Source organism: Ranitomeya variabilis, chromosome 1, assembly GCF_051348905.1.
Source record: "Ranitomeya variabilis isolate aRanVar5 chromosome 1, aRanVar5.hap1, whole genome shotgun sequence".
NCBI classification, from domain to species: domain Eukaryota; kingdom Metazoa; phylum Chordata; class Amphibia; order Anura; family Dendrobatidae; genus Ranitomeya; species Ranitomeya variabilis.
In genome coordinates, this window is record NC_135232.1 from 300,811,945 (window position 1) to 300,837,437 (window position 25,493).

At 42.9% G+C, this 25,493-nt stretch overlaps 1 protein-coding gene across 2 annotated transcripts in view; it reads right to left on the reverse strand.

Moving 5' to 3' along the window:
• FAM222A (family with sequence similarity 222 member A) overlaps positions 1-25,493 on the reverse strand; it is a 113,914-nt gene that overhangs the window by 84,905 nt on the left and 3,516 nt on the right. Inside the window, exon 1 of one of the 2 annotated variants that reach the window (XM_077295744.1) lies at positions 7,827-7,913. The exons of the other annotated variant lie outside the window; for it this stretch is intronic. The gene's annotated coding sequence lies outside the window, so the exon portion shown is untranslated. Of the gene's footprint in view, positions 1-7,826; positions 7,914-25,493 lie in introns of those variants that run through there. 2 annotated transcript variants of the gene reach the window in all.

The following is a 25,493-nucleotide window of genomic DNA, read 5'->3' on the forward strand; positions in this document are numbered from 1 at the left end:
TTTTAATCAGTATAACTGATCCAACCTGACACTGTGTGTAGGTTACTATGCAAAATCCTGCTGATAGGTTCCCTTTAAATGCAGAAAATCTGCAGGTAAAAACGCATATGCATTCTTAGGCCATGTTCACACGCTGCGGGTTCCTCTGCGGGTTAATCCCGCAGCGGAATTGAAAATCTGCAGGGCAAAACCGCTGTGGTTATCCCTGCAGATTTATCGCGGTTTGTTCCGCGGTTTCCGCTGCGGGATTACTGCTGTACTATTGATGCTGCATATGCAGCAATATGCAGCATCAATAGTAATGTAAAAAATAATAAAAATTGGCTATACTCACCCTCTGACGTCGCGATCTCCCCGGCGCTGCAAGCGGCTGTGCCGACAAGGACCTTCGTGACGTCACGGTCATGTGACCGCGGCGTCATCACGGTCATGTGACCGCGACGTCACCACAGGTCCTGTTCGGCACAGCAACTGAGACCGGACGGCCGCGGGCAGCGCTGAGAGGTGAGTATAGCTTCATTTTTTATTTTAATTATTTTTTTTACACTATTTTATGGTTCCCAGGGCCTGGAGGAGAGTCTCCTCTCCTCCACCCCGGGTACCACCCGCACATTATCCGCTTACTTCCCGCAACGTGGGCACAGCCCCATGCGGGAAGTAAGCGGTTCAATGCATTCCTATGGGTGCAGAATCACAGTGATTCTGCACAAAGAAGTGACATGCTGCGGGTTGTAAACCGCTGCGTTTCTGCGCGGTTTTTCCCGCAGCATGTGCACTGCGGTTTGCGGTTTCCATAGGGTTTACATGTTAATGTAAACGCTATGGAAACTGCTGCGGACCCGCAGCATCAAAATCGCGGCGGTTCCGCGGTAAAAACCGCAGCGTGTGAACATGGCCTTAGTGTGTTTCTCTTATGGAGATGCACTAAAAGTGTATGTAATCCACAAATGACTATAGATAAAGGCTAGTCAAAGCCAAATACCAGGAAGTCTCAAAATCTAAGCAGCTTAAATTTAAAACATGACAACCCCCCCCGAAAAAAACCTCAGCATAAAAAACTCAATGAAAAACTCTGCAAATAACCTAATTTAGCTAATGGGTATATAACTTCTGTAGAAAATCTGCTATATCAAAACTTTTTATTGAGGGACAAGCCATACCACTACTTTCCAATGCAAAAAAAATAAAAGTGCTGACAGTTTCCTTTTAATGCCCCAGAGAATTGAGAAGAAAAAAAAAAATGAACAGATGGTCCGATAAATTTAGACAAAATGTAACATGTTATACTAGAAAGATAAAGGCCATGCTGCCAACAGGGGGGCAACGCTAAATGAAGATTCTCAACATTTCTCATGCATCAAATGTTACCATCAAATTTGACCAGTTCTCTTCACTTAAAGGGGTTGCCCGGTCAAACCGTTACGTCTGCTGTTACTCTGTGACTGCAGACTTATGGATCCCCCAGTGCATTCAATGTGTAGCGCGGGGATTTGCCGGTTTCAGACCCAGAACCGGAGGGTAAAATATTAGTTATATATACTCCCCGGCCAGTGGGTGATGCCTCAGTCTCCATACACTGGTATGGAGCCGCCCACTGGTGGGATGCGTCACTAGACGGGGCGCAGCCGTGGCTCAATACCAGTGTATGGAAGAGAGGCCGCAGACTTATTGGTTTTGACCACGACAACCCCTCTTAAAATAAATCACCGAATATGTATAACCGGTCTGACTAGTTGTACACAGGTGAGTTGACAGACATATGAAATGTTAACGGGTATTTGACACATGTTGAGGTCATTGTTTTCAATTACCTTTGTTCAATATTTCTACATATAAAAAATATCCAAGTTTATGGTATACTTCTGAGTGGACATGCCCCAAGATGAATGCACTCCTCCATACCTGGATTATGTTTCCTTGTAAATTCCCTTTGAAATGCAATGATCTGGCAATTAGGGAAGCAGTGGGTAAGAGTAAGGCTATGTCTCCACGTTAAGGCTACGCGGCGGGATCGCCGCAGCGGCGAAGCCGCTCGGCGCTAAGCCCCGCCCCCTTAATGGGACGTGATGGTGCCGGATGTGTACAGTACACATCCGGGATCATCGCACCCCTCGCCATAGGGCCCTGTGATATGCCTTGCGGGGACGCTGCGTCCCCGCAAGGTGTACGGACATGCTGCGATCTGAAAAGACGCGCAGCATGTCCGGAGTCGCAGGGCCGCCGCGTGCGGGTTTCCACGCATAGTGGAGACGGGATTTCATAAAATCCCCTCCACTATGCTGGAACATCTGGACGCTGCTTGTTTGACGCTGCAGCGTCAAACAAGCAGCGTTTACTGACCGTGGAAACATACCCTAAGGGTATGTTTCCACGTTCAGGAAACGCTGCTTGTTTGACGCTGCGCAGCGCTGCAGCGTCAAACAAGCAGCGTCCAGATGTTCCAGCATAGTGGAGGGGATTTTATGAAATCCCGTCTCCACTATGCGTGGAAACCCGCACGCGGCGGCCCTGCGACTACGGACATGCTGCGCGTCTTTTCAGATCGCAGCATGCCCGTACACCTTGCGGGGACGCAGCGTCCCCGCAAGGCATATCACAGGGCCCTATGGGAGCGAGCGATCATCCCGGATGTGAAGAGTTAACACATCCGGCATGATCGCGTCCCAGGAAGGGGGCGGGGCTTAGCGCCGAGCGGCTTCGCCGCTGCGGCGATACCGCCGCCCCTCCGGACCGTGGAGCCATACCCTAATAAGGTAGGACACCTGCAGCTTTCCCAGCAGGTCTTTTCAACCAGAGACTGGCACTGCATGTCATGCAAATTTCCGTGACAACTCAATACTCATCTGGCTTAAGGGGGCATTAAACTTAAAGACGGCCCTATCTACAAGGACTGTGCAAATTAATGCAATCTGTTTCAAGCACTGGAGAAACTGACTTTTTCCAATCTCTAATCATGATCAATTTATTCCACATCTCTGAATGACTTTAAATGAAGCCAGTTTTTATATGTTTTGCACTTTAGTGTGCCTGCTTTTTAAGGCCAAGTTCACATTAGGCATTTTTGCTGTGGATTCTGCTGCATTTTACAGTATCAGCAAAGCCTATGAGAGCTCAGAAGTCACATGCACACACACATTGGTATTTGTGTCATCAGTATTTTGTGCTTTGAATGGTTTTTGGGACATGGAGCATGTCAAGTCTTTCAGTGTTTTTCACCCATTGACTTGAATGGGTTGTGGAAGAAAAAGCAGAAAAAAAAACAAAAAAAACACCACGCACCAAAAACGCAGGTATCATGTTTTGCTGCATTTTGTGTGCCAAAACATGATTCTATGGAATAGGACTTTTTTTCAACAGCATACACCCAGAGACAAATCCAGCATGCCAAAATTGCAGCAAAAACACACACAAAAAAAAGCAGTGAAAAAAACCAAACGCTGAAAACGCCTTGTGTGAACTTACCCAAAGTTTTAATCTGAAATACCATAGATATTGAAGTTCATGAGAGTAATCGGTCATACATTCATTTAACAAAAATATATACCGTATTTAAAAATATTATTTGCATCACGTGTAAGCCACATTCCTACAATGAGTATTTGGAGAATATTTCAGGTTGCAGATTTTCTGTACAAATCATGCAAATTAGGTGACTTATTTTTTTCATTGTGTTTTTATCTGGTTATGACACTGCGGTTTGTGTCATCTGGGGACAGTGATGATCATGTATGTAAAGCATTGAGGAGTTAATAGTGCTATATAACAGAGCAAAATAAATAAATACTGAAATACTGATGTAAAAAATTAACCAAATACTCAATGTGTGCACATGGCCTAAAATGCTGCGATTTGAAACAGCAAAAATATGCAGCGTCAAAAAATGATCAAAAACTAATCATGTGCACACAGCTTAAAGAAGGGGGTTTTCTCCTAATATATACTGTGTATATGGACATAGGTAAACCGCTTTGAGTTGAGGAACAATTATTGTAGTGCTTTATACCACTGTACAGTGAAAAAAATAATATCAATCCAATTTTATATTTTTCAATGTGTGCAACATTTTTTCAAACATTTTTATGACGGTGATTTTGTGCTTCCCCAATACTTTAAAGGGAACCTATCATCAGTTTTGGCCGATATACGTTAAGGCCATCACCTTTCAGGGCTGATGTACAGCATTCTTTAATGCCATATATCTGCCTTCAACCCGACCTGCAAGAGCATAAAAATAACTTATACTCACCTGCGTGGCGGTCCGGTCCGATGGGTGTCACTATTCTTGGTCCAGCGCATCCCTCCTTCTTACATTGTCAGTCCTCCTGCTTGCTTCGTGTCACACTCCTGCACAGGCGCACTTCTCTACCCTGTTGAAGGCAGAGCAAAGTACTGCAGTGCACAGGTGGCGGAAAAGATCAGAGAGGCCCGGCGCATGCACACTGCAGTACTTTGCTCTCGACAGGGCAGATAAATACGCCTATGCAGGAGTGCGATGCCAAGGAGACTGTGGATGAGGCAGGGACGCGTCATCCACGAAGCAAGGAGGGCGGCGGTGATAATACGAAGATGGAAGGCGCCGGTCAAAGACCAGCAACACCCTTCGGTCCGGACCGCCCCGCAGGTGAATATAATAAAAGTTATTTTTCTTCTCTTGCAGGTCGGGTTGGGGGCTTATATACAGCATTATAGAATGCTGTACATCAGCCCTGAAAGGTGATGGTCGTAACTTATATCGGCCAGACCTGATGACAGGTTCCCTTGAAAACAGTAAGAGTATGAGCTCACAGTGTCTTTTAGATACCAGCTTACCAGCATAGTTTTTAAAGCAAAAGAAACTTCAGGAAAACTCTGCAAGTATTTTTTCTAAAGCCTCTTACTTGACATCTTTACCATTTTTTTTCCCTTCTCAAATATATAACAGTGGTGGCTTCCAAGTGGAATCCACCATAATAATAAATACGGTAAGTCAGTTCTCTTAGCCTTTTAGCTTTACACCTTTTAAAGACTGAAGTGGTTAAAAGAAGTTACAAAAAATGGGTAAAATGCACAACAAGTCATTTGGATGTTGCTGTGCCTATGTTCATTCTTTTTGGTGTCTTTATAGCGAATGTTCAGGTAGTTACAAGCAATATCCGCCTAAAAAAAAAGACGTTGTGTGCACATACCCTAAAGAGCTCAGTGTGCAGACGTTCCGGAATTTAAACCAATATTGGAGTAAAGTATCGCCAGCTCATAGCTGATGTACTTGTCATTTTCTGGCACATAGATAGGCAACGATGAGCCCAATTTATTTAGAGGCGCCCATTACTCCAGGCAACCGATTAGAAGACTTGAATATTAACCGCCGGTTTTATATTAGGTCGTATAGCATTTCTTCACTTGCCACAACACTTCTATCTGCCCCATTGTGCCTCTCCACAAGGGCTGTCATTTTTCTGTTCACATGTACATGAAATCACTGAGGCCTTGTCTGAGAGAAGGGTGATCCATAGGAAATTCAGGAGAGCAGCGGACGCACATGCTATTTATTGCAATCGTGTAAACAAACTCTCAATGAAAAAAAGTTAATGACCTGTATCTGACAAGAGCCTGCTGGGAATGTTTTAGAGCAGTGAGGATACTTTCGCTAAGCAGAGAATCTCTTGCATTATACACACACTGGGCTTCTAACAAAAGGCCCGGCATGAAGCGCCTACAGGAAATAATGGATTCCAGAGAATTATTTTATTCAAAATAAGTCAAAAGTCTTAGTAGACAGGAAAGCAGATTTCTCAACGTGTCAGACGTCACAGGTGACACTTTCCTTATTGATCAGTTACGTCCCAAAGGATACCGCACTTATAGAAACACTTTAAGTCAAACCCTACTAACAATACTGAAATGACTAAATTTAGAGGAATGACCTTGATGAAGCTATATTTTAATGAAAAATTATTTTGCCGCACCAATGTGAAGCCGTACTTTATGTGGAGTCGATATCACAACATTTACCAAACGTGGACCTTAATCCTATAACCTTAAAGGGGTTGTCCACTACTAGGACAACGCCTTCTCAACGCCCAATGTTTGGCCCCGCGAACATTAAAAGCCCTTAGACTCACCTCCTGTGCTGGCATCGTTCCAATGGTGTCGCCACTCCCGTTCCCAGGCTTCACGTCAGGTTATTATGTTACTTCAGCCCTATCAGCGCTGGTGTCACTGTCCTCACCATCAGATGTATATGTAATCAAGAGGTGTTGGGAGCTGCGACTGGATGCTACTTCCTCTTGAGTACTGATACATCTGAAGACAGAGATAGTGATGCCCGCGCTGATTGGGTGCAGGGCTCACGGGTCATAACCGCATGTGAGTGCTAACACCGCTGGAACAACACCAGCACCGAAGGGGAGACATACTGATAGGGAATCTAGATTGTGAGCCCCAATGGGGACAGTGACTATAATGTCTGTAAAGTGCTATGGAATCAATGGCACTATATAGTTACTTAATTTACTTAAATATAGGCGTTTTTATTTTCACGTGGCCAAATATTGGGAATGAGAAAGGGTTGTCCTAGTAACAGTCAAACCTGTTAAATAGAAAAAGAGCAATAAAAACTTTTTTGGGTCAGGGCAAGTTTTCGGCAAGCGCTGCCATTTTACCAAAACCAAATCATATTCCTTGTTAGAATTATATTCTGTGTACGATTTAAATACTTGAAGTCAAGCGGCGATTACCTTCTCTTCCTGCTTCACTAAATCTTCAGTGCTTGCCGAAAATTTGGCCTGGTCTGCAAAACCACTTAAAGGGAATCTGTCACCTACTTTTTCATATATAAGTTCCAGCCACCGCCATCAGTGGCTTATCTACAGCATTCTGTAATGGATAGGCGATAAATGTGTAATCCCATAGGTCTCACCATTGGGTCTCCCAGTGATCACAAAAAGGATGGTGGGGGGATTCATTTAAATGAAGTGGTGGTCACATGCGTACTACTGTTCTATTATTGGGTTTCCATCAGTCCCATAGACAATGAATGTAGTATTGCGAATGCAGGACCACCACATTGCTCCATTCAAACATTGGCAGTCTCAAACAGCAGGTCCTTGAGGTACCCACAGGGATCCTATGGGCAGTGATAAATGTAGTCTGTGATCCAACCAATATAAGGGGATTAATCTTGTGATGCTATTAGTAGAAGTTCTTAGTTTGAATCGTAAAAAATATCACAATATTCAGTGACACCGAGCCGTAAACAAAGAGCTTTTGGATCATTAATGGTCATGTACGGTAAATATTATGGAAAGGAATTGGATGTCATGTGCATTAGATTTTTTCCTCTAAATTCACAGAATACCTTGCCACTAGTCACTTGTAGTAATTTCAAGAGTCAGTGAGCAGTACAATGGTTAATCTATTAGGCTGCCCTCTTCAAAATTAAATTATACTCACCTAGCCAAGTAGGATAAAACTGATTAACTATGGATTGCTATCACTTAGCAACCTAGAAAAAACTGCAACAGTGCACCCCCTCCTTGTGAAACCCCAGCTTGATCCTCACTATACTGGTATGCTCACATCTGAATACATAAAGCAGCAGAGATCCTCAGCCAGAAAAGTTGGAGTGTCAGGCGAGTGTCATGCGTTTTTCTCACCTAGCATCAGCTGTAACATATAGTAATTCTCTGTCATTTAAATTTTATTAGTTAGAAAACTACCGTATATTTATAATCTGTATAAGAAATATGTCAGTGAGATACATAATCAGTGCTTTGCATGTGTAGTTTTCTGTACTTGTATTTAGCAAATAAATAAAGGAAAAAAAAATGGTGTGGGGACCCACTTACCGGATTTTTATTAACCCCAGAAAAGCGTATCTTTTACATGCGTCATTTCTAGAGCTTAGCCTCGGCGATGTGTAGATGGATGTATATGTATATATATATATATATATATATATATATATATATATATATATATATATATATATATATATATATATATATATATATATATATATATATATATATATATATATATATATATATATTTTTTTTTTTTTCAGGATGAGGGGGTCCCGGTAAAAATCGTGCGCTGGAGCCCATCAGGCTCTAGATACACCGCTGCAAGTACAGAATAAGAAATAAATAGTACAGACAAGCTTTCCTTTCACGAAATAATATTCACTTAAAAGGGACTTCCCAGACACTTCGCTATTTGCAATATAGTTTAAAATATATTGGTTCTCTAAGGGCTTACAATCAAATTATTTTAACCTAGGTTCAGAGAGATTAAAAGATTTTCTTTAAGGTCATGTAGCTACTGAGTAACTGAAATCCAGCCACTTCAAAGACAGCAAAATCACATTGCCTTAATGAAAGATCTTTACAGAGTTTACTAAAGGTTAAATGTATCAAAGGGTAAGACACTAAAAACAGCAGCTGAATAGGGGGATAATAGATCACTTCACAATTCATCCCAATATAAATATTTCTTTAGCTGGCAAACAGTCAAAATGGCAGAGCGCATTAGATCTAATCTGCTAGGCTACATTCCCAAGATATGTTTTTGGTGATTTTTTTATGCTGCATATTTTCGAAAAAATGCAAGTAAACTATTTTTCTTAATAGGTGCAGTAATGGTGCAGAAAATCTGCAACATCAAAAACTCACCAAAAGTGGGAACGTAGCCCTAGTGTCAGGACCGAAAGGCACATTCAAAAGTGCCAACTCTGCCCATTACAAACCTGCAGATTGTTTTATGCACTTGCATGTAGCCTTAAGGTACCGTCACACTCAGCAACTTTGCAAAGAGAACTACAACGATCCGTGACGTTGCAGCGTCCTGGATAGCGATCTCGTTGTGTTTGACACGCAGCAGCGATCTGGATCCCGCTGTGCCATCGCTGGTCGGAGCTAGAAGTCCAGAACTTTATTTCATCGCCGGGTCGGCGTGTATCGTCGTGTTTGACAGCAAAAGCAATGACGCCAGCAATGCCACACATGGAGCTATCAACCAGCGAGAACGAGAAGTGAGTGTTACATCACTGGATCGCTCCTGCATCGTTCTGGAGCTGCTGTGTTTGACGTCTCTACAGCGACCTAAACAGCGACGCTCCAGCGATCTAGTTTAGGTTGGCTCGTTGTCTATATCGCCGCAGCGACGCTGAGTGTGACGGTACCTTAAGTTTTACAGTTTGTCATCAGGTCAAAAAGTGGATAGTTTTCACCGTTTCCTGAGTATTCAATTGTTTAAACAAAAAAAATTATTTTGTCATACGGTTTCAGACATGTGGATCTTTTTATTTGGTGTTAATATTTATAGTCTTCACCTAGGGTGCATGGTTCATAAGATAATAATGCAGAGCAACCTAAAGACACGCCCCAGAGCATCCTGTGAGACACGCCCCAGAGCATCCTGTGAGACACGCCCCCTTGGAAAACACCCTAAAAATTTGCAGTGAAAAGCCCATATCTCCAGAAGAGCATTGCAGATTTAAAAAGCAAACTGGACAGTTTGACCTAATCATCCTTCAAAAAAATGTGACCTTTTTTGCTCATTGATTGGGTGATTTCCAGCCCTTTGGTGCATTCTTCTTTCCATACCACTAGCCAATCTAAAAAGGATTTAAGCATTACAAACTTCAGTGATTATCAAGGCCTGTTGGACAATAACAGGTTGGTGACCTTCCCAATTTTTTTTTGGACTGACTGACCTTCATTTCTTAAAGTAATGATGGCCACTCTGTTACTTAAAATTTGTATTATGGCAAGAAAAAATGCAGCTAACAATCTATTCAGTAGCACTATCAGCTGTATATCCACCAGACTTCTGAACAACACAACTGATGGTCCCAACCCCATTTATAAGGCAAGAAATCCCACTTATTAAACCTGACAGGGCACACCTGTGAAGTGAAAACCATTCCCGGTGACTACCTCTTGAAGCTCATCAAGAGAATGCCAAGAGTGTGCAAAGCAGTCATCAAAGCAAAAAGGTGGCTGCTTTGAAGAACCTAGAATATAAGACATATTTTCAGTTTCACACTTTTTTTGTTAAGTATAAAATTCCACATGTGTTAATTCATAGTTTTGATGCCCTCAGTGTGAATGTACAATTTTCAGAGTCATGAAAATACAGAAAAATCTTTAAATGAGAAGGTGTGTCCAAACTTTTGGTCTGTACTATATCTCTATATATCTATCTAACAATATAAAAAATGGAACAGCACAAAATCTCTAATTAACTTTTCTTTGGGTGCAGAGCCCAAGACAACCTGTCCACTGATTGCTTTTAGTCCATATACTTAACAAAAAACAGGCAGCACTCCATATTCTTCAAAGTAATATGCAGGAATTTATTTAACCCACATCGTGCAACGTTTCGGCTCTGAATGAGCCTTTCTCAAGCAGTGAGTTTAGCTTTATAGTGTGTGTGTGTGTGTGTATGTGTGTATGTGTGTATGTGTGTATGTGTGTATGTGTGTGTATGTGTGTGTATGTGTGTGTATGTGTGTGTATGTGTGTGTATGTGTGTGTATGTGTGTGTATGTGTGTGTATGTGTGTGTATGTGTGTGTATGTGTGTGTATGTGTGTATATATATATATATATACACACTGTATAAAGCTAAACTCACTGCTTGAGAGAGGCTCATTCAGAGCCGAAACGTTGCACGGAGATGTGGGTTAAATAAATTTCTGCATATTACTTTGAAGAATATAGAGTGCTGCCTGTTTTTTGTGAAGTATATATCTATCTATATATCGCCCCCTATGTACCCCTTTAATACATAGTCTGTACCCCCATGCACGTATCCATCACACTCGCTCCCCCTCAGCTCTGTAGCTGCTCATTACTGATACTCAGTGCAGCGCTATTTTTTTCCTGCTCCTTCATTGACATTTTGGGATTTTCTTCTCCCAGAGAAACCACCAAAGTTTCCTGCACCCACTAGCTCATCCCACCTGCCTCAGGTCATATGGCCGTGACATCAGGTCAGGTCCTTCAGGTCCACTAGAGCTCAGCTTTTCCAGGCTTCCACGCTGGGCTGGAGCCACTGTTATGGTTCTCAATGGCAAGAGAACATAGCCCAGCAAACATAAGAACTAGCTCTTGGAAGGATGGAAACTAAACTGACCATGAACTAAACCTGCCGCACAACTAACAGTAGCCGGGTAGCGTAGCCTGCGTTTTATCCCTAGACGCCCAGCGCCGGCCGGAGGACTAACTAATCCTGGCAGAGGAAAATATAGTCCTGGCTCACCTCTAGAGAAATTTCCCCGAAAGGCAGACAGAGGCCCCCACAAATATTGGCGGTGATTTTAGATGAAATGACAAACGTAGTATGAAAATAGGTTTAGCAAAATTGAGGTCCGCTTACTAGATAGCAGGAAGACAGAAAGGGCACTTTCATGGTCAGCTGAAAACCCTATCAAAATACCATCCTGAAATTACTTTAAGACTCTAGTATTAACTCATAACATCAGAGTGGCAATTTCAGATCACAAGAGCTTTCCAGACACAGAAAAGAAACTACAGCTGTGAACTGGAACAAAATGCAAAAACAAACAAGGACTAAGTCCAACTTAGCTGGGAGTTGTCTAGCAGCAGGAACATGCACAGAAAGGCTTCTGATTACAATGTTGACCGGCATGGAAGTGACAGAGGAGCAAGGCTAAATAGCGACTCCCACATCCTGATGGAAACAGGTGAACAGAGAGGATGATGCACACCAGTTCAATTCCACCAGTGGCCACCGGGGGAGCCCAAAATCCAATTTCACAACAGTACCCCCCCCTCAAGGAGGGGGCACCGAACCCTCACCAGAACCACCAGGGCGATCAGGATGAGCCCTATGAAAGGCACGGACCAAATCGGAGGCATGAACATCAGAGGCAGTCACCCAAGAATTATCCTCCTGACCGTATCCCTTCCATTTGACCAGATACTGGAGTTTCCGTCTGGAAACACGGGAGTCCAAGATTTTTTCCACAACGTACTCCAACTCGCCCTCAACCAACACCGGAGCAGGAGGCTCAACGGAAGGCACAACCGGTACCTCATACCTGCGCAATAATGACCGATGAAAAACATTATGAATAGAAAAAGATGCAGGGAGGTCCAAACGGAAGGACACAGGGTTAAGAATCTCCAATATCTTGTACGGGCCGATGAACCGAGGCTTAAACTTAGGAGAAGAAACCCTCATAGGGACAAAACGAGAAGACAACCACACCAAGTCCCCAACACAAAGCCGAGGACCAACCCGACGCCGGCGGTTGGCAAAAAGCTGAGTCTTCTCCTGGGACAACTTCAAATTGTCCACTACCTGCCCCCAAATCTGATGCAACCTCTCCACCACAGCATCCACTCCAGGACAATCCGAAGATTCCACCTGACCAGAAGAAAATCGAGGATGAAACCCCGAATTACAGAAAAAGGGAGACACCAAGGTGGCAGAACTGGCCCGATTATTGAGGGCAAACTCCGCTAAAGGCAAAAAAGCAACCCAATCATCCTGATCTGCAGACACAAAACACCTCAAATATGTCTCCAAGGTCTGATTCGTCCGCTCGGTCTGGCCATTAGTCTGAGGATGGAAAGCAGACGAGAAAGACAAATCTATGCCCATCCTAGCACAGAATGCTCGCCAAAATCTAGACACGAATTGGGTACCTCTGTCAGAAACGATATTCTCCGGAATACCATGCAAACGGACCACATTTTGAAAAAACAGAGGAACCAACTCGGAAGAAGAAGGCAACTTAGGCAGGGGAACCAAATGGACCATCTTAGAGAAACGATCACACACCACCCAGATGACAGACATCTTCTGAGAAACAGGAAGATCCGAAATAAAATCCATCGAGATGTGCGTCCAGGGCCTCTTCGGGATAGGCAAGGGCAACAACAATCCACTAGCCCGAGAACAACAAGGCTTGGCCCGAGCACAAACGTCACAAGACTGCACGAAGCCTTGCACATCTCGAGACAGGGAAGGCCACCAGAAGGACCTTGCCACCAAATCCCTGGTACCAAAGATTCCAGGATGACCTGCCAACGCAGAAGAATGAACCTCAGAAATGACTTTACTGGTCCAATCATCAGGAACAAACAGTCTACCAGGTGGGCAACGATCAGGTCTATCCGCCTGAAACTCCTGCAAGGCCCGCCGCAGGTCTGGAGAAACGGCAGACAATATCACTCCATCCTTAAGGATACCTGTAGGTTCAGAATTACCAGGGGAGTCAGGCTCAAAACTCCTAGAAAGGGCATCCGCCTTAACATTCTTAGAACCCGGCAGGTAGGACACCACAAAATTAAACCGAGAGAAAAACAACGACCAGCGCGCCTGTCTAGGATTCAGGCGTCTGGCGGACTCAAGATAAATTAGATTTTTGTGGTCAGTCAATACCACCACCTGATGTCTAGCCCCCTCAAGCCAATGACGCCACTCCTCAAAAGCCCACTTCATGGCCAAAAGCTCCCGATTCCCAACATCATAATTCCGCTCGGCGGGCGAAAATTTACGCGAGAAAAAAGCACAAGGTCTCATCACGGAGCAATCGGAACTTCTCTGCGACAAAACCGCCCCAGCTCCGATTTCAGAAGCGTCGACCTCAACCTGAAAAGGAAGAGCAACATCAGGCTGACGCAACACAGGGGCGGAAGAAAAGCGGCGCTTAAGCTCCCGAAAGGCCTCCACAGCAGCAGGGGACCAATCAGCAACATCAGCACCCTTCTTAGTCAAATCAGTCAATGGTTTAACAACATCAGAAAAACCAGCAATAAATCGACGATAAAAGTTAGCAAAGCCCAAAAATTTCTGAAGACTCTTAAGAGAAGAGGGTTGCGTCCAATCACAAATAGCCTGAACCTTGACAGGATCCATCTCGATGGAAGAGGGGGAAAAAATATATCCCAAAAAGGAAATCTTTTGAACCCCAAAAACGCACTTAGAACCCTTCACACACAAGGAATTAGACCGCAAAACCTGAAAAACCCTCCTGACCTGCTGGACATGAGAGTCCCAGTCATCCGAAAAAATCAAAATATCATCCAGATACACAATCATAAATTTATCCAAATAATCACGGAAAATGTCATGCATAAAGGACTGAAAGACTGAAGGGGCATTTGAAAGACCAAAAGGCATCACCAAATACTCAAAGTGGCCCTCGGGCGTATTAAATGCGGTTTTCCACTCATCCCCCTGCTTAATTCGCACCAAATTATACGCCCCACGAAGATCTATCTTAGAGAACCACTTGGCCCCCTTTATGCGAGCAAACAAATCAGTCAGCAGTGGCAACGGATATTGATATTTAACCGTGATTTTATTCAAAAGCCGATAATCAATGCACGGCCTCAAAGAGCCATCTTTCTTAGCCACAAAGAAAAAACCGGCTCCTAAGGGAGATGACGAAGGACGAATATGTCCCTTTTCCAAGGACTCCTTTATATATTCTCGCATAGCAGCATGTTCAGGCACAGACAGATTAAATAAACGACCCTTAGGGTATTTACTACCCGGAATCAAATCTATGGCACAATCGCACTCCCGGTGCGGAGGTAATGAACCAAGCTTAGGTTCTTCAAAAACGTCACGATATTCAGTCAAGAATTCAGGAATCTCAGAGGGAATAGATGATGAAATGGAAACCACAGGTACGTCCCCATGCGTCCCCTTACATCCCCAGCTTAACACAGACATAGCTTTCCAGTCAAGGACTGGGTTATGAGATTGCAGCCATGGCAATCCAAGCACCAACACATCATGTAGGTTATACAGCACAAGAAAGCGAATAATCTCCTGGTGATCCGGATTAATCCGCATAGTTACTTGTGTCCAGTATTGTGGTTTATTGCTAGCCAATGGGGTGGAGTCAATCCCCTTCAGGGGTATAGCAGTTTCAAGAGGCTCCAAATCATACCCACAGCGTTTGGCAAAGGACCAATCCATAAGACTCAAAGCGGCGCCAGAGTCGACATAGGCATCCGCGGTAATAGATGATAAAGAACAAATCAGGGTCACAGATAGAATAAACTTAGACTGTAAAGTGCCAATTGAAACAGACTTATCAAGCTTCTTAGTACGCTTAGAGCATGCTGATATAACATGAGTTGAATCACCGCAATAGAAGCACAACCCATTTTTTCGTCTAAAATTCTGCCGTTCACTTCTGGACAGAATTCTATCACATTGCATATTCTCTGGCGTCTTCTCAGTAGACACCGCCAAATGATGCACAGGTTTGCGCTCCCGCAGACGCCTATCGATCTGGATAGCCATTGTCATGGACTCATTCAGACCCGCAGGCACAGGGAACCCCACCATAACATCCTTAATGGCATCAGAGAGACCCTCTCTGAAATTCGCCGCCAGGGCGCACTCATTCCACTGAGTAAGCACAGCCCATTTACGGAATTTCTGGCAGTATATTTCAGCTTCGTCTTGCCCCTGAGATAGGGACATCAAGGCCTTTTCCGCCTGAAGTTCTAACTGAGGTTCCTCATAAAGCAAGCCCAAGGCCAGAAAAAACGCATCCACATTGAGCAACGCAGGATCCCCTGGAGCCAATGCAAAAGCCCAATCCTGAGGGTCGCCCCGGAGCAAAGAAATCACAATCCTGACCTGCTGAGCAGGATCTCCAGCAGAGCGAGATTTCAGGGACAAAAGCAACTTGCAATTATTTTTGAAATTTTGAAAGCAAGATCTATTCCCCGAGAAAAATTCAGGCAAAGGAATTCTAGGTTCAGATATAGGAACATGAACAACAAAATCTTGTAAGTTTTGAACTTTCGTGGTGAGATTATTCAAACCTGCAGCTAAACTCTGAATATCCATCTTAAACAGGTGAACACAGAGCCATTCCAGGATTAGAAGGAGAGAGAGAGAGAAAGGCTGCAATATAGGCAGACTTGCAAGAGATTCAATTACAAGCACACTCAGAACTGAGAGAAAAAAAAAAAAAAAAAAAAAAATCTTCAGCAGACTTCTCTTTTCTCTCCTTTCTCTGTCAATTAATTTAACCCTTTTCGGCCGGTCAAACTGTTATGGTTCTCAATGGCAAGAGAACATAGCCCAGCAAACATAAGAACTAGCTCTTGGAAGGATGGAAACTAAACTGACCATGAACTAAACCTGCCGCACAACTAACAGTAGCCGGGTAGCGTAGCCTGCGTTTTATCCCTAGACGCCCAGCGCCGGCCGGAGGACTAACTAATCCTGGCAGAGGAAAATATAGTCCTGGCTCACCTCTAGAGAAATTTCCCCGAAAGGCAGACAGAGGCCCCCACAAATATTGGCGGTGATTTTAGATGAAATGACAAACGTAGTATGAAAATAGGTTTAGCAAAATTGAGGTCCGCTTACTAGATAGCAGGAAGACAGAAAGGGCACTTTCATGGTCAGCTGAAAACCCTATCAAAATACCATCCTGAAATTACTTTAAGACTCTAGTATTAACTCATAACATCAGAGTGGCAATTTCAGATCACAAGAGCTTTCCAGACACAGAAAAGAAACTACAGCTGTGAACTGGAACAAAATGCAAAAACAAACAAGGACTAAGTCCAACTTAGCTGGGAGTTGTCTAGCAGCAGGAACATGCACAGAAAGGCTTCTGATTACAATGTTGACCGGCATGGAAGTGACAGAGGAGCAAGGCTAAATAGCGACTCCCACATCCTGATGGAAACAGGTGAACAGAGAGGATGATGCACACCAGTTCAATTCCACCAGTGGCCACCGGGGGAGCCCAAAATCCAATTTCACAACAAGCCACACTCTCTGGTCCTTTCACTGGTGTTTATTTACTTCACAGTGGTACCAGCTGAGGACAATGACTGGGGAGTGCGATGGATGGGTCCTGTCCTGTTTGCACTGCGCATGGAAGCCTTTTTAGCGCTTGCCCAGTAGAAACTTCATGAGTGTGGGGAAAATTCATGGATGGTGCTTTTTTTCTGCCGGACACTACAGATGGAAGAGAAAAATATTGGGTTTTTATGGACGGTCCATAAATGTGTAGATGGTTGACAACCATGATTGAATCATCTAAACAACCTTGTGCAAAAGGCATTGTGAACAGAGTGGAAGCTGGTCAGCTGTGATATACAACCTGAACGGTGGATCCTGTGTTATCAGTTGGGTATAACGGTGTTACCTGTCATTGGCATCCTGTCTTATGATAATGAGACTTCTGAAAACTCTTCCCAAAGGAGGGGAAGTATGACTCAAATAGTGGCGAGTGTGAAACGTACATTTTTTTTTTTTTTTTTTAAATACATGATGATATGTAACAAAAAAAGGCCAAAAAAATGTTTTAAAATATTCAGTAAATCTAATGCTAAAAACTGATGTAAACCATAGGTCGTTTTCAGATAATACATTCCCTATGGTAATCCAGCAATCCGAAACACGGATTAGAGAATCATCGATGCGTTACAAATGGTAAACATACTATTACTAATAAAAAAAAGCTGTGCAATATGTCACACCAACTAATTAAAAGGGGTTTAAAGTACAGTTGATTAGGACATGTCTCAAGTTTTAATCAATGTGTCATTGCCCTCCATTGTCTGTCCTGGCGTCTTAGCTTTTAGCAAATGGGTTAAAGTTAGCCTTGTACAGTATGTGGCTGCTCGATTTACATAAAGAGAACCAGTTACTGTTGCATGCACCCGATGACAGAAGGAAGGAGTTATGTATCCGTAAGACAGAGGGCTGACATTGCTGTCAGGTTACGCACAGCACCAGAGGTAACACTCCACTTGTTCTGGAACTGAAATCTCAGGTTTTAAGAATAACAGAAGGGGTTGGGTGAAGATGTGCTTAGAAAATGCCATCAGCAATATCAGTCTTCATAAGAAGTGTTGTACAGGCACTAGATCCAGGGGGCCACATTCTATATAGAAGGGGTCAGGTGGGCTGCATTCCATATAAAAGGTATCAAGTGGGCTGCATTTCAGGGAGAAGGGATCAAGTGGGCTGCATTTCATATAGAGGGGGGTCAGATGGGCTGCATTTCATATAAAGGGGGACAGGTGGCCTGCAATTCATATAGAGGGGGTCAGGTGGGCTGCAATTCATATAGAACGGGCCAGGTGGGCTGCAATTCATATAGAATGGGTCAGGTGGGCTGCAATTCATATAGAATGGGTCAGGTGGGCTGCAATTCATATAGAAGGGGTGAGGTGGGCTGCATTTCATATAGAGGGGGTTAGGTCGGCTGCATTTCATATAGAGGGGGGGGGTCAGGTGAGCGGCATTTCACATAGACTGGTTAGGGTGAGGATGGGACACATATGGATTAAGATGCCACATATTCATGGAAAGATGTATCAGTATGGAGGCTTCTGGTGAATCGCTGCACTCATAAACCGGTCTTAATTTACATAACTATCCAAGAGTGCCATTAAACACAAGGTCATAATCTTTTACACGCTCTTCCCATCAATGACTCGCAGAGGACAATTTGCAGGAAAATCTTTAGCACAAAGGCTAATTTATGCATATTTTTTCTTGCAATATGAGCAATTAGCAACAGACAACTACCAGAATTGGAATAGATGTTTCCACTTTCACTACTATTATACAGAATACAAAGAATCCCCTTCACATATCTGATTGTGTTGGTAATACAATAGTGTAGTAATAGGTTGAAGGACTACTATAAGGATAATTACGGTACTGTTCAATGCAAAATTCAAAACAATTCAAGCATCTGAAGACACAATATAATTTATTCCTTGATAACAGGGTCAGACATTTAATTTTATGAAGTCCAATATTTTGTTTCCCTTGGAGATGAGCGGTGCCAGTACTGTCTCTGGCAGCCACATGTACGCAAGGTCAAGATGATAGGGCTTATTTATGGGGAGTATGGGGAGGAGGGCTGTTGTCTGGATAATCTTGTCTGTAGGTCTGCAATAAACATTTTCCTTGACTCCTTTCATACGTACTGAATAAGAGGCTCACAGTGACCCTGTTTGATGGGAGTCTCTTATAGGAAGCTATAATGTGAGAGGCTATGTCTCGAGCACAGGATCCCTTTAATAAAGGGCTGTAGGATTACAGTTGATATAAAAAAAATAAAAAAAAGAAAGATCTAGTTACTTGTTCGGTTAACGCACTGGCTGTACACTTTACTCACACTGGTAGCAGGAGAAGGGTCTGCTTCAATTCTGGTAAGTACATAAAAAGGTTAATGGCTAATACATACATCAAGAAATAAATATGATAGATGCGAGATGCAAATATGATAGATGCTACGTCAAAGACTGTAGCATTTTCCTCGAAAAAGGAAATCAGTTGCACTTACAAATATAATGATCTCAATTGACAATTTGCATACATATTGCTCATTTTAGCCCTTTTGTTCTTATATATTCCACAAATTCACCATTAAAGGGAATATGTCGGTTGATTTATGCTGCCCTCACTACGGGCAGCATGAATCAGAATCTAAGGGTACCGTCACACAGTACCATTTACATCGCTACGACGGCACGATTCGTGACGTCGCAGCGTCGTATGATTATCGCTCCAGCGTCGTAGATTGCGGTCACACGTTGCAATCACGGCGCTGGAGCGATGCCAAAGTCCCCGGGTAACCAGGGTAAACATTGGGTTACTAAGCGCAGGGCCGCGCTTAGTAACCCGATGTTTACCCTGGTTACCAGCGTAAACGTAAAAAAAACAAACAGTACATACTCACCATCTGATGTCCGTCAGGTCCCTTGCAGTCTGCTTCCCGCTGTGACTGTCTGCCGGCCGGAAAGTGAGAGCAGATCACAGCGGTGACGTCGCCGCTGCGCTCTGCTCTCACTTTCCGGCCGGATCTCAGTCAGAGCAGGAAGCAGACGGCAAAGGGACCTGACGGACATCAGATGGTGAGTATGTACGGTTTGTTTTTTTTACGTTTACGCTGGTAACCAGGGTAAACATCGGGTTACTAAGCGCGGCCCTGCGCTTAGTAACCCGATGTTTACCCTGGTTACCAGCGAACGCATCGCTGGATCGCTGTCACACACAACGATCCAGCGATGACAGCGGGAGATCCAGCGACGAAAGAAAGTTTCAAACGATGTGCTACGACGTACGATTCTCAGCTGGGTGCCTGATCGCAGTAGCGTGTCAGACACTGCAAGATCGTAACGATATCGCTACAACGTCACGAATCGTGCAGTCGTAGCGATAAAAATGCCACTGTGTGACGGTACCCTAACTGTGCTACTGCTGCCAGTGTCGCTTCAAAGACAACATACTTTTCACACGTTCAGTATTTGCTCAGTATTTTACCTCAGCATGTGCAAGCCAAAATCAGCAAAGGAACAATCAGAGGAAAAGTATAATAGAAACACGTCACCACTTCTGTATTTATCACCCACTCCTGGTTTTGGTTCACAAATACTGAGGGAAAATACTGACCAAATACTGAATGTGGGAACATGGTCTTCGAGCAGTGTTCTGTGACCGGTCCCCAGCAGCTTCTCCCCGCCACAGATCTCTTGGTGTGAGAATAGGGTGAGATCTGTCAGTCAGAGATTGAGTCAGGCACAGGCCACCAGGGACCAGCCACGGACTCATCATCCGAGACTCTTACGCCCCAGACGTCTCTTCACAATAGGTTTTGAATACGTACACTCCATAAATGGAATAAAAACACTTTTTTAAAAAAAAAATCTGCATGAATAGAACACGATATCTTGCTTCAAGACAGTTTAATGAGGGTTCTTTTATTAAGACAACGCTGAACTGGTGACTTTTTCAATAATAATCTGATCTGATATTTTTTTGTTACTTGGAAAAGTCGTCAGTACGGCATCGAAATGCATTGTCTTAATAATAGAACCCTCATCAAACCGTCCTGCAGCAAGGAAGAGGTTCCATTCGCGCAACCTATTTATAAAAGTGTTTTTATATCGTTTACAGAGACTTTACCGCAGCCACGAGACAGCAGCAGCTGGAACTTTCTAAAACAGGGGCACCAAACCATCCCCTAGGTGGGCAATGCCTTTTTCATTTATTCTCCCTCCCTAAATAGGGTCACCCTACTGTGTGCTCTCTCCCACAGCTTACCATACATTGAATATATACACAGCATACATAGCACAGCTATGCTATTGGTTCATTCACGCTGTCCGTGATTCAGGCAGCATAAATCAGACAGGCTCCCAAGAATCTGCACAATCTACCCAAATTATGATCATTTTAACAAGCACAGTATCACATACATTGCAGAAAGGGCCTCTTTTCCCCTGGTAGACTCGACTTACTAAGAAAAAAAAAGGAAAAAATACCTTCCAGACTGTTTTCACTATGTAAACATTATAATAGGTCATCCGAGCTGAAATACCTAAAGTACCTGCCTGTGGCAATCATTTCCACATCATCACACTGATGAGCTAGAGCTCAACCATGTTAATGGAAAACAAAAGAATTAAACTGCAAATATTAGATTATTTTAGTCTTGATCTACAAATCTCATTCCTCCGTTTCCTATATGACTGCTTCCTCATGACTTGGTGGTCTCCATACAATTCATGTGGGTTTAGATCTCGCTTTTCTATTACCGGTATATTCCTGTATAGACTAATAACTACACTGTGTTCCAAATTATTATGCAAATTGGATTCAAGTGTCAAAGATTTAATTGTTTTGTTTTTCAAATAAACTCGTGGATGGTATTGTGTCTCAGGGCTCAATGGATCACTGAAATCAATCTTAAACACATGGGATAATTAGTTTTCCAGGTGATTCTAATTAAAGGAAAACTACTTAAATATGATGTTCCACATTATTAAGCAGGCCACAGGTTTCAAGCAATATGAGAAATTAAAAGGGTCTCTCTGCTGCTGAAAAGCGTTAAATAGTGCAATGCCTTGGACAAGGTATGAAAACATTAGATATTTCACGAAAACTTAAGAGTGATCATCATACTTTGAAGAGTTTTGTGACTGAAACAGAGAACAGACAGAGTTCATGCAGATAAAGGCATAATGAGGAAGGTTTCTGCCAGACAAATTCATTGGATTAAGAAAGCAGCTGCCAAAATACCAACACAAAGCAGCAAACAGTTATTTGAAGCTGCTGGTGCCTCTGGAGTCCCTCGAACCTCAAGGTGTAGGATCCTTCACAGGCTTGCTGTGGTGCATAAACCTACTATTCGGCCACTCCTAAACAGTGTTCACAAGCAGAATCGGTTGCAGTGGGCCCAGACATACATGAAGACTAATTTTCAAACAGTCTTGTTTACTGAGGAGTGTCGAGCAACCCTGGATGGTCCAGATGGATGGAGTAGTGGATGGTTGGTGGATGGCCACCATGTCCCAACAAGGCTGCGACGTCAGCAAGGAGGTGGAGGAGTCATGTTTTGGGCTGGAAACATGGGGAAACAGCTGGTAGGGCCCTTTAAGGTTCCTGAAGGTATGAAAATGACCTCTGCAAAGTATATTAGAGTTTCTGACTGACAACTTTCTTCCATGGTATAAAAAGCAGAAACGTGCCTTCAGGAGCAAAATCATCTTCATGCTGACAATGCACCATCTCATGCTGCAAAGAATACCTCTGAGTCATTGGCTGCTATGGCCATAAAAGGAGATAAACTCATGATGTTGCCACCATCTTCCCCTGACCTCAACCCTATAGAGAACCTTTGGAGTATCATCAAGCAAAAGATCTATGAGGGTGGGAGGCAGTTCACATCAAAACAGCAGCTCTGGGAGGCTATTCCAACTTCATGCAAAGAAATACAAGCAGAAACTCTACAAAAACTCAAGTTCAATGGATGCAAGAATTGTGAAGGTGATATCAAAGAAGGGTTCCTATGTTAACATGTAACTTGGCCTGTTAGGATGTTTTGGAGTTAAATAGCTTTTTTGTTCAGTAAATGTGACCCCCTAATGCTGCAAATTCCACAAATGAGCATTTTCAGTTATTTAAAACATATCAAATGTTTAGAAATTCTACTGTGCCTAATAATTTGGAACAGTGCATTTTGCGTTTTTATTCATTTTGGAGATTATACTGTTATCATTGGGAGGTTTCTTCAGTAAAATTCGATGTATACTCTAACGGGTGATTACTTTTATTAGACTGTCATTTGCACAGACCATTTAGGAAAATCCGAGAAAAATGTCATTTGCATAATAATTTGGAACATAGTGTACGAACCATTCCTGACCTTATAATTTTTTTCTGATACAAGTTTCTAGAACATAAGATACTGATTAAAATGATTACCATATAATTCCATCTTTTTATGCAAAGATCCCACTCTGCATTATTATCTACTGTAAGATATTATACATTTCCCATATCATTGTTCATATAACATCCTATAAGGGACAACATCAATAATTAAGTAAAAACAAGCTTTAGATATGTAATGTTGTACTACTGAAGTAAGGGTACCGTCACACAGTGGCATTTTCATCGCTACGACGGCACGATTCGTGACGTTGCAGCGTCGTATGATTATCGCTCCAGCGTCGTAGACTGCGGTCACACGTTGCAATACACGGCGCTGGAGCGATAATTTCATGACGTATTTGCGATGTAGAAGCCGTTGGTTACTGTGCGCACATCGTATACAACCTGTGTCACACGATGCAATCATGCCGCCACAGCGGGACACTAGACGACGAAAGAAAGTTTCAAACGATCTGCTACGACGTACGATTCTCAGCGGGGTTCCGGATCGCAGTAGCGTGTCAGACACAGCGATATCGGAACGATATCGCTAGAACGTCACGAATCGTGCCGTTGTAGCGATGAAAATGCCACTGTGTGACGGTACCCTTAGTGTGAGCAAGGCCAATATTAACGTGTGTGTGTGTGTGTGTGTGTGTGTGTGTGTGTGTGTGTGTGTGTGTGTGTGTGTGTGTGTGTGTGTGTGTGTATGTGTGTATGTATATACACACACTTCTTATATACTGTAGATGACTTATCTAATTTTTCATGACCCAAAGCACATTGAAAATGACATTTGTATTTATTCAGTTGCTTTTTATCATCAATTACTGTAAGTACATGTCCAAAAAAATAATTTCCCTATCTCTCACTATCCACATTAATGTATTGAAAGCTGACCCAACTAAAGGTGTGATGCGGAGTCCAGAGTTTTCCTTGGAGGCAGGCATCAGTAGAATAAAAATAAAAAAAAATAAAAATAAAAAGAAATCAGGCTGTACGTTTTCAATATGCCTGATCCTTTTGTTCTTAAAGCGAACCCATCACCATGTCTAAAGTAGGCAGCTTTTGGTATTTTATTCTAGCTGCTCCCATGACTATTCCATTTCTTTGTATTTTTTTCTTAAATTTTTGCATCGTACTAAAGATATAGTCCCTGTTATGTAGTGATAATTTTTATGGTCTTTACTAAGAGGGCGTTATCATAGTGTAATAATGCAGATCCGCCTAAAGACATGCCTACAGATAATCTTAGCCACGCCACCTCTTGCAAAAACCATAAAAATTAGAACAATATTGAAAGGTCCTTATCTCTAGAACCATTTGGTGGATTTAAAAGATACAAAAACTCAGGGGAGCAGCGGAAAACAAATAAGCACAAAAACTGGTCCATTTGTACCTGAGGGGCGATAAGCACCATTCCAGGCTTATTCCCTTCGACTCATGGAGAACACTATGCTCACTTGGCTGAGTTGGGGTCAGTTTTGTATGGAGTGGGTCATGGGAGACGTGACCCACCCTTACGATTGGTTGAAGCTATTCAGAATGTATATAGTCAGCCTAAGGCCATATTCATAGAAAGCTAATGGACCAATCAGTTGATTTTTTGAGGTTTGGGTAAAAAAATGCAGCACTCGGTAAAAAAAAAAAAAAAAAAAAGCAACCGCAGGGGGTTCAGATGCTTAGCAGGTTAAATTTAGTGTCAACCTTCAAGCCAATCATATACTCAGCATATGCTTTATAAAACTCAATTTCTAAACTATAGGTTCACTAAATAGCGATGTCAGTTTATATGGATAGTTTATAAAGGATAGTTGGAGATGTTGCCAAGTATATACACGTACAGTTAACGATCCTGCATATTAACAAGCTGAACAAATACTATATGCACAATATAAATCCCCTATAGCCGTTCACCTTTAGACCATTTATTTTCCTAAGAGTTAACACAGATACCCTCTCCCAGGATTCTCAGCCTCCTCTTCTTTGGAAATGGTTACTAGGCCATATGCCATTAAGCCCTTTCATTTCCTCTCCGCCTTGTTATCTGTTTGGAGGTTGAAAGGCAGAACAGAGTTTTATTGTGTCTACCTTCATAAGCAAAACAAGGGCAGACAAAAGAAGGAATGACCCATCTGCAGGCTCATCAAGATGCCTACTAATCTGACTGTTCCCATTAAATCTCCAGCTAAGCAAACACAAACTAAACCCATCATGGTAGCTATTAGCAGAAGAAGAAACGCAGGACTATTAAGACAGCATACAGATGTCACTTCTAAAAATGCAGACACCTAAATACAGAGTTTAGAAGAGAAATAG